Raw genomic sequence first — 10,970 nt, 5'->3', positions numbered from 1 at the left:
TTTTTTCGGAACAGCATATCTGTGATTTCCTCACTATTGACATGGTCACGTGCTCGCTGTTACGCACGGCCTGCATCTTTTGACTGATGCACAGTCTGTGACTCTGTGCGCGCATCACCTGCATCAGAGCGCGCTTTACCAACATGGCAGAGCAAACTGAAGATGCAATTTCCTTGAAGGACGTTCAGCTGGGATTAGACAACGGTCAGTTTACTTTAAGGAAACCCACATCAGGCAAGTCTGATGTATGGGAGTCTTTTTCATGCGTCATAGACGCAAATGGAAAAAAATTACCCTTTGTACAATGCGATAAATGCCTCAAAGTTTTACCCTTTTGCAGTCACAAGACTGGAACCTCAGGTTTAAGGCGGCACTCATGTCCCATCACAAAGGGGCAAACAAAACTGGCATTTACTAAATCTTTGCTGGTGCCAGAGAAGTTTAAAAAAGAAACCAGAGACAAATGTGTTCAGTTTGTTTGCCAAGACATTCGACCGTATGATACCATCTCTGGAAAAGGCTTCACACAGCTGGCCCAACATTTGGTCGACACAGCAGCAAGAATAGGAAAATTCGATGTCTGTGAGATACGTTTGTATTTTACATAAAAATAACAAGTAGGCCACAATGCTGTATTCGTTTTTATTTATTTTATTTTTGCAACACGTTTTCCATGTTAAAAGATAAATGTTGCATGTTGACAGATAAATGCATCTTGTTTAAGAAAAATAAATACAATCATTGCACAACCTGCAGTTTTATCTGTTATCTCTATTTTTTGGTGGTACCCCATTTAAATGTGAGATTTTGGAAACCAGATCTAAATTTAGCGGGAACGGTCGGGTCGGGTAGAAAATTATTCTAAGCGGGCAGCGGGTGAACAAAGACTGAATATACAGCGGGAGCGGTCGGGTGCGGTACAAAACCTTGCGGGAGCGGGACTAAAAAAACATTCCCGCGCAGACCTCTATCATGGAGCTTGTGACCAATTCAGTCATTCAAGACAAAATGTGACCTGACTCTCCCTTAGTTAAAGGAAATATTGAAAACACATCAAAAAAACTCTGCACCAAAATATAATTCTCCATTCCTGAAAGTTAGAGCTTTTAGCAGTGAGGGAGGCAATTTATTAAAGATTTTGAGAACATATCTATTATGATCTCTACTGTTTATACAGTCAATAATGTATTAATCCTGTGTGTCTATCCTATGAATTCTAGTCAAAAGCACCTAACTGAGAGCATTCACACGATGGGGTGAGCAACAAGTGTCCAGAGCGCAGCGATGAAGACAGAGTGAAACAAGTTTCAAGGAAGAGGAGATACTCTCTGACCCTCTAGGTAATGGCACATAGATAAACTGAGACATATGTGAAGCATACAGTGGGTCTGTGTAATGGCTTATTGGGTAGAAACAGGGTCAAAACCAGGGGTGTTTTATACAATTATATCTGGCCCATGAGATAATCTCAATTATTAATGGCTCGTTGTATGTGGGAGCCGAAACCATGCAGGCAGACAGTGTTGGGGAGTAACGGAATACACATACGTTACGTATTTAAGATACAAAATATGAGTAACTGGTCGTGTCCAAATTCATAGGCTGCATCCTCCTGAGGACCCGGCCTTCGCGGCATGGGCCGGATTCTCGGAAGGGCGGGTAGACCGGAAGTGAGCTGTTGTGAAACTGGATGGTCTAGCCTTCAGTTTTGCATTACCAGCTGTCTCGGTGGAGTTTAATAAACTCAACCGTTTGTTTCTTGCTATGTAAAACATAACAGGACATTGGCCTAAATTCTCAAACCATCTCACATTTCTGTTTAATCAGTTTTCTGTTTGACGTTGATTCAACTGTGTGAAAACTATCACTTTAATGTCAGCCAAACTGATTTACTCATGAACAAATAAAACCCTGAAAAAAGCCAAACAAAAACATTTTTAAGTTGTCCAATTGACAGGATACATCCGACCAATCCTTCAAATCTGCACTGAAAAAAAGGCCATGTTGGATTTACTTGATTCAATAGTGGACATTGGTTGCACACAAATGTTTTGCTTTGGCAGAAACTTAAACAACTGAGTTAAATCAACACAACTTTTTCATATTCAGTAAACCTGTGCATTTTGTGTTCATAAAACGCGATTGAAACATGTTCAGATGAAGTAAGTTGAGCTCTTGGAATATTTTAATCCTTCACAATTTTGTCATTTTATTTCAACACTATTCAATAACTTTTACCCCAATACTACTTGGTCACTTAAATACTACATGCTGTCTTCATATTACATAATGTTCAACAAAGTCTAGATCCTGGTTACCATAAAAATTGAATGGGTCTTCAACAACTACCATCCTTCTATCTTTATCCTGGTTGCAGGAGGGCTGGGAAATAACCCTGAAGTGATAGGTTACGGTGCAGGGTACACCCTGGACAGCTGACCAGTCTATCACATAGAAACAAACAACCATTTACATTCACAGGTAATTTAGAATCACCAGTTAACCCTAATAACTGCATGACTTTTAACTGCGGGAGGAAACCAGAATACCCAGAGAGAAACCTGCAAACTAGCCAGAATGTGGATTTGAACACAGGACCTTCTTACTGTGAAGCAACAGCACTAACCACCATGCCAACAATCTAGGAAATGTAGGAAAGCTATGATTTCCTGTATTTGATGCAGAATTGTTTTGTTTTTGTAATAATACACAATAAATAGCAATAGCATGCACGTGGTGCGTGTGTAGTTGTCTGCCTCTTATAACTCCAGTGATTTTCCTGCAGTTTGAAATCTTGTGCGATCTTGTGAATTTCATGAGTTCAGCAACTAACCACTCTTACTAGATTGTATCATGTATGTCAACAAGAACAAATTAAGTTGTTGAATTTCGTACAGATCCTTCATGATTTAATTACGTTCATAGAAACATGAAATTATTGTGTTCAAATTACAAGTTAGACTTTTTTAATGTAACAACCACCCAATTTACTTTTTTTGGTATACTAAAAAAAGTAGAGGTGGCTGCTCGACTTGACTGAGATGGATGCCTTCCTGAAACCACGATCTAAAGAGCGCGAGTCTGAAACCCGTGCAGTGTCGCGGGATTTAACATTGATATATTATTGACTTACTTCACTTGAACATGATATGAACAATTTAATCTAGCCTCTCTGCATATCATGTAGTTTCTACACTATATAGTTACACTTAACTTTAAAGCATGAGGCAATTGTGTTAAATACACGCAAGATGCTTACGTAAATCCAAGAGCTGGCCAATCCCTTTTTTTCAGTGTGGGGAAAAGGAGGACACATTTGCCGTTACTCTCATTCCCTTTTAGTTGGTATTCCAACTCTGTAACATGCAACTTCTGTCGGTGCTATGCTGGAAACTGAATTTCCTAGAGGAACCCACCCGAGGGATTAATGAAGTGTCATCTAATCTAATCTCATCTCGTCCCTTCTTGCACCAAGATGCCAGGTTCTTTCATTATCCCTCATTCACAGCAGCAAACGCAGAAGCAACTGTAGCTGTTGCTGTTCTGTGAGTCTATGGTGCATGTGGTGTGATATGTCCATGTAGAAAGGACGGCACTGCGACGCTGGACTTGCCCTTACTCTGGGCTCCCTCTTTATTCTGGCAACTGGTACAAAGAAAACAGCACACAGTCATCATCAACAGTGTGAAAAGCAACTGCAACATTCAGTTCACCAGCTTGGGAGTATTTTCCTTTTTTTTCCAAACATAACACTTAACAAAAGACTAATATATATTTTTCCAACACAACATCGATAAAGTCTTTCTTTAAAAGTTCTAGCTGAAACCAAACCTGTGATCATAAAGTGGCCGTATTATTTATGTATTTTTCTCCTTATGGTAACTAAGAGATGAGAGACATTATACCTCCTTTTTCCTAACCAACAACAACAATAAAAAGAGCTTTTCTCTTATAAAACAAAATCATTCTTCATCATTTTTTTATACAACATCAACTAAAACTTGTACTTAACAGTGCCTTCCTGGTACAAAGAAAACAGCATACAGTCTCCATCAACAGTGTGAAAAGCAACTGCAACATTCAGTTCTGTTAACAAGAATTAGAACTTGTAGGGCCCTTCAACTGACCCGTCACCCCACTAGGAAAATGATGGTATGACGGTATGACAGATTACCAGTCCAGCCCTGTGGGGATTACACATTCTTCCCTAGCAGCTGGTGACTGTATCGAATTCACTATAGTAGACAGCTCTTCAGCAATGTAATCATGACATCTTGTGAGAAACCATGATACTGTCACGTCATGACATGAATGTCAAAGTCAATAAAAATCATCCAAGTCAACCAAGAAAATCTTTGATACTTGACATCAAAGGCAAAATATGGGCAAGATTGTATTTGGTGCTTAGTTCCCACATTATCCTTATTACCATTATTAGCTAAAGCCACTAGCCACTACCTTAATAATGGCTGAACAGATGGCCAATGTGCCTTCACATAATGTTATTTTACGCTGCTGCCCTTATTTCCACAGGGTTTCCTCAGTGGATGGATTCTTGTGCTTGATTTGGCAAAGATATAGTCCCAGATGCACCCCCTTACGCAACCCTCTAAACTTTCCTGGTGACCCACTGGGTAAAATGGTAAATGGCCTGTATTTGTATAGTGCTTTACTTAGTCCCTAAGGACCCCAAAGCGCTTTACACTACCGTCATCCACACACTGGTGATGGCAGCTACATTGTAGCCACAGCGCCCTGGGGTGCACTGACAGAGGCGAGGCTGCCGGACACTGGCGCCACCGGGCCCTCTGACCACCACCAGTAGGCAACGGGTGAAGTGTCTTGCCCAAGGACACAACGACCGAGACTGTCGGAGCCGGTGCTCGAACCGGCAACCTTCCTGATACAAGACGAACTGCCGACTCTTGAGCCACGATCGCCCCTGCTAATTGCTAATAATAAGCAACTGACCGTAACGTATGTGCCAGCCAGGTTAACACTTGTAAAAGTAGTTGTTGCATCACTCCTCCCAAAGTGTTGTTCAGTGTAAACATCCTCTACTTCAGCTATTAGTGAGGGGAGGCGATGTCTGCCTGTCTGTAGCACTGCTGTGTAAAGTTGTGTGTCAGCAGGTGTGTTGGTACTGACACTGTTGCAAATAAGTATCTAATCCAATAGTAATTTTTTGTAGAAATTAGTAATGAACCCTGTACTATACAGAGGAAAGAGATCTCAAGGTTCTCCCAGCAAGAAGACATGTTTCCCAAGGACTCTTTAAAAATAGCCTTAATAAAACAGAACTTATTATTTAAGTTTGAAAAGTCAAGAAAAAACAAAGACATAAAATTAAGGTTTATGTGGCTGTTTAAACTGTTTAAGCACTAGTTTTGAAATCATACTACTTTCACTTCACTTATTTCACAGTCATAGTAACCATGAAACATTTTTAACACATAAACAGTTTCACTTTAACAAGTCTACAAGGTGCTGTTCTACCTGCCGTTGGTGGCTTACATGTTAAGTAACTTGATAAAGAGTACAAAGGGGATTGAAAAACTCACATACTCATAGTGGCTGTTTCATTCTCAGATATGAAATGTCAAAACATGTGACCAACCATATCACTAAGTTACTGCCATCAGTAAAAAAAAAAACCCAATGTGCGTAGCTTCTTCTTTTCTTTGAACTCTCTTTCATAAGTCACACTAGATGATAGATATAAAGAAGTGTTATATAGGGCAAAGGTAAAGCCTGAATTATCTTACAGACATGGAAATGACAGAACACTGAACACACCCGGACTGGTAGGTTCTTAACTCATTCACTGCCATTGACGTCTATAGCCGTCAATTGCAGTGAATGATTCAATGGGTTTAACTCATTCACTGCTAATGGCTGGCAGTGAATGAGTTAATGTCACTTATTTTTATTTTATCATATTTTAGTTTAATAGGCAGGCAGTCTAAGAGCAAACTGCTCTATTGGGATGAAACAGAGGTCTTAAAGATAAGCTGGGGCCTGATTATTAATGACTTTGTATGTGAGGAGAATAATTTTAAATTATATTCTAGATTTAACAGGGAGGCAATAAAAGGACCAATATGGGAAAAATATGCTCTCTCCTTCACTGTTGGTGTTTTAGGAAGTTGTAAAGACAACTTGATAATAATGAATTACAGCTCATTATTATCAAAAGTATTGATTGTAATTTCACCTCTGCACATCACCATAGAGGATTTTAAATCAGACAATCAATATGTGCTTGGAGTGCAGACTTTCAGCTTTATTTCAAAATTCAAAGCAAAAGTTTTGTATCTGTTTATTATCTGATATTAGAGACATTTCTATACATCACCCAATGCTGTGTGTCCTCCACTGAGATGCTCTGCTAGGCCTTTACTGTTTGTGGGTCTCTTTGTCTTCAGTTTTATCTTCAGTAACTTAAAAGCATGCTGTATGCAGTCCTTGGAGAATATCCTTTCTTTATTTGAGAAACTCTTGGGTTGTTATGCTTTTACATCCATTATCTATTTGCATTATGAAGTGCTGGCCAGCCAATTCTGCAGCATTTGGCTGATTCTGAGCTGAGAGTATAAACCTGTACACTTCAGAATTTGTCCTTGCTATATCTATCAGCAGTGGCATCTTCACAGTGGCCCTGACCTCATGAGCTGTATCTTCCCTTCTGCATACGTTTGTCTCGTCATCCTTCTGGTACAAGTCCATCTTGGTTTCTCCTAGAGTCGTCTTCTCCTTCTTTCAGCTGCTTGGTTTAGAAATCATTACAGTGGATCATTGGCCTCCATTTCACCCTGCCCCGAGCACCCAGACTGTCTGGATGTTAGGACTCTTTTCTTCCTGTCTTCTTGTTTTTCTGCCTTGCAGCTCCATCTTCAACATCCACTCTCAAATATCCCTCCTCTGCACGTATGCAAACCATCTCAGCCTAACCTCACTAACGTTGTCTCCAAACTGCTTAAGCTGAGCTGTCCCTCTGATGTTCTCATGTCTAGTGTCATTCTTCTGGTCACTCACATTGAAACCTTAAGATCTTCAATTCTGCTACTTGTTAGTGCTACCATCTCCAAACACACATACACACATAAACCATACATACCAACTACCAACTTGTAAACCTTGCCTTTCACTCTAGCTATATGTTTGTCACAAATCCCTTCTGACACTTGTCTCCACCCTGCCTGATCACAATTATTTAAACTCATCCACCTTCACTATCTCCACTCCTTGCACATGTCTCTCTCTCATTCACATGCATTTATTCTGTTTTGCTTCTACTGACTTGCAGTCCTCTATCTGACACCAGTAGAGCTGTTTTTCAGCAGGAGACTCACTGCTCCTCGCTGATAAGCTCTTTCCTATAACTTCATGGTATGGATCCTCGGCTTTATCATTCTGTAGTTGTTAAGCTTTAGACAACACTGTCATACTTGAAAATTACCTCAGACATCCTCTCATTGTCCAGGATTGTGTTTAACAATGTGATCAGCCATTTCCTCCTTACTAATCATCTGCACTTACTGATTCACTAACTCTCTCTAGATCCTTTACCACCTGTTTGAAGCTGTGGCCTCAGATGCCTTTCAACCACTCATGTAAAGAAAAAACACCTAATAAGGAAGGAAGGAAGAGAAAGCAGACTTTCTGGGTAGTGAATGACGTTTTGTGTTTGTTTTTTTTATCAGTGGAAAGAAAATTGTTTTCTGTGAAGAGACGAGGGTTAGGATGTGGTTTGAGCCTTTAGTGTGTATTTGTGGTTATCGTGCTTCTGACTCAGTGAGGCAAAAAGAAAGCGATAAGAGGGTCATCTTTCTCACTTTTTTCTTGTAATGCGTTAGGGGAAGTCCAAAAGTCAGAAGACGATATAAATAAAGAGAACATACGCTTCACAGCTCTGTGAAAATGATAAGAACGAGTTAGAACACAAAGATACTTTTTTTTTAATGTCATGGTCAATCATCATGACGCTGCTGGGCTAATGAAATTTGCTTCAGCTGTCGTTTTCTTGCATTTATATTTAATGCACCATGTTATTAGTAATCTGCAGGCACTTTACAGGTCACACACTTACCTGGCCAACTCATCTGCATCAATCATCTGATGTAGACTAAAGAATGAAAAGACACGCAGTGAGAAACCACAAACAGTGGGAAGGTTGGTGTGACAGTAATCAGAAACATGTTTCTGGAGCTGGAGACACTTACAAACAGGTACAGAGTGAGGAAGAAGCCATACTACAGGAAAGCGAAGCCACACAATGATCACAGATGGGATCACAGAAATGCATGGGAGGAGAAAGAAAGGAGAGCGGAAGGAAGGTGAAGTGCATCATGGAAGATCTAGCTGAAAGAAGGCAGTGCCAAAGACTTGATCTGAGGATATGTTGGAATTAAAAATAAATACGATTGTCCGGGGGTAATCACAATGAGAGTACTTGAGGCAGAGGTTATACTAAATTTAGAGCTATATAAATCTAGATTTATATTATTTATATTATATTTAGCTCAGTATTGTCTGAATTATTTAGACAATTATGACTTTAAGACATGCTTAAATTGGACTAAATGAACATTTTGTCTGGCCTCATAGATAAATATAGCTGGGCTCTGACATCACAGCAATGAAAATGCATGCAGTACTTTAGTGATATTGTTGAAGTTAAGCATGAATAAAGATGAGTGTCAGCACAGAACCTCGTGAAACCCCATGATGAACTTTTTGTGTTTAAGTTCTATGAAACAACTGGAATCTGTCTGAAAGGTTTAAATGCAGAGGATTTCAGTACAGGAATAAACAAAGAGCTGCTTCACATCAACACTATGTGACATGTTTCAACCATTGGGAAGATTTGGCAGATAAAAGTTCAGCTTCTATACCAACACTGTGGAGCAACAGTGCATTAATGCTGTCAGGTAGGTTTATGTGGTCAGAACAATTGCAATGTGCATAGACCAGATAATACCACAATAAGTTTCTTCCTTCATGTTGAGACTCGCTGACTTGATTGGGTCTCTTCTATTTTTTATCTCTTGTATTTTTCTTATTCTGTACAGTTTCAGAGCTTTTATCTTGTTAAAGTACTGAATGCCACGTTGTCACCTTGAGCACCCATGAGCGCTCACTACAGAGCCTCCCAGTTTGCATGAAACTTTGATATTTATAACAGTAGATCAGGAAGGAAGTGCACCTGTTACAGAAACCATAAACTGCTTTGAAACATTTTTGTGAGTTGCAGCACACAACTGAAAGCTTTGAAAGCTCATTTTAAGAGGATCAGTCAGCATAATTTCCTCTTTCACACCTTTTATATCAACTTGAAAAGCTTTGAGCAGAAAGTGAACCTGTCAGATTTGTCGGGCACGCTATATTTTCAGACCGCGCGCTCCCGTTCAAATTACACCGAGTTACCGACCGCTACCGCATTTTATTTGGAAATTTATTCCCGCGCCGCAAGAAATCTGGTCGGGTCCCGCGGCTCCCGCGGGACAGCCGCGGGAATGCAGACCTCTACTCCATGACTTCAAATGCACGGTTTGCTTCACTCAGAATCCTACTGGCTTGTTTTCCTACTCTGACCACAGATCTTGAAATCTTACCGTCACTTCTTGAATCCTGTTTGCTGCTGTAGGAAACACATTTTGCAGAGCTGTCAGCTGACTTGACGATGTTCTGTCCACTCTTGTACTCACCCTCCCAATTTCATCCTGTAGAGCTCCACTACTTCTCTGGAGATGTATCTTTCAGCTAAACACTTCACTCTTGACAGTGCTACCTATTGTTGGATCCACAGTTTAACATTTTCCAAAAATAATGCATTGAAGCATCCTGTACTTTATCATTAGTAAAATTTTCCATGGATTCTGTGAATCGTTTGATTAATTATCGGGGTGCAGTGACAATTCCACCTGCAGATTTTGGCTTCAACACACATCTTTGAGTTGGTGTCAGTGGAAAATCCACAATCTTTCAGATTTTTCCATAGTACTAAGTCGTCGTCGTCCCCCCCCCACCCTTCCTCCCCCGAGCCGTGCGCTCCCGTGTATCTTCATCAAAGTTAAGACATCTCCGTTATGGTGATGTTGCCCACGACATTAATCACCTCAGAAATGCCGCCAACATTTCACTTAGACGCAAAGGCACTTTGAGTTGTGTATAACTTTGAAATAGGTTATTTTATTTACTCCTTGGCGCAACAAACACACAAACACGAGCGCAAGAGTTCAGTGCGGCTGCACTCTGCAGGCTGTCCATGCACTAAAGCACTCCGGTTAACGAACTATCCATTCACACTGACAATGACACGTCTGGTAATATAGAAGCCGACAGGTGCTTACGCTTTTTATGTCCTCGTTAACAGTTCGCTAGTTGGAGCATTTTGACACGACAGGTTCATGTACACAATTTAAACCGCAACACTCAGAAGTTATAACGCTGTATTTACCCTCATCCGGTTGCTTGAAAGTAGTGAGGCTTCAAAGTGACACGTCAGAAACCAGCTGATGATGTCACCGTATTTACGTCCTGTTTTGGGAGTGTTGTGGGAGTTAGTGTCTTATTAAACATGGAAGGAATTGTTTAAAGCTACTGCTGTGAATAAAATATTTAATCTCAAGTATGTTTGTTGAAAGGGTTCGTATACATTTCACATTTTCTTCTCCAAGAAAAAATGAAATCTTTCATCACTTCTTCTCAAACAGACGTCAGAGCGACGGAACCGCGTACCGACATGACTGCCGCAAAAAACAGCGGCAGCAGTGACGCTGGTCAATCCTCGGATCCCCAAGATTCATCATATGTGCATATGTGCCAGTGTCAGCGTGGAGCCTTGTCCCCTCGCCCCAAGGCTGGACTGGGACAAAAAATCGGCCCGGGCATTTTGACTAGAGACCGGCCCACCAGGATGAAAATATGACGTCATTCAGGGGTAAAACCGCAAAGGATTCTGGGAACTT

The sequence above is a fragment of the Haplochromis burtoni genome, unplaced genomic scaffold (assembly GCF_018398535.1).
Source record: "Haplochromis burtoni strain Fernald_Lab_line unplaced genomic scaffold, NCSU_Asbu1 Contig_258, whole genome shotgun sequence".
Lineage (NCBI taxonomy): Eukaryota > Metazoa > Chordata > Actinopteri > Cichliformes > Cichlidae > Haplochromis > Haplochromis burtoni.
The sequence above is the reverse complement of the archived record's forward strand: the minus strand, read 5'-3'. Positions refer to the sequence as shown.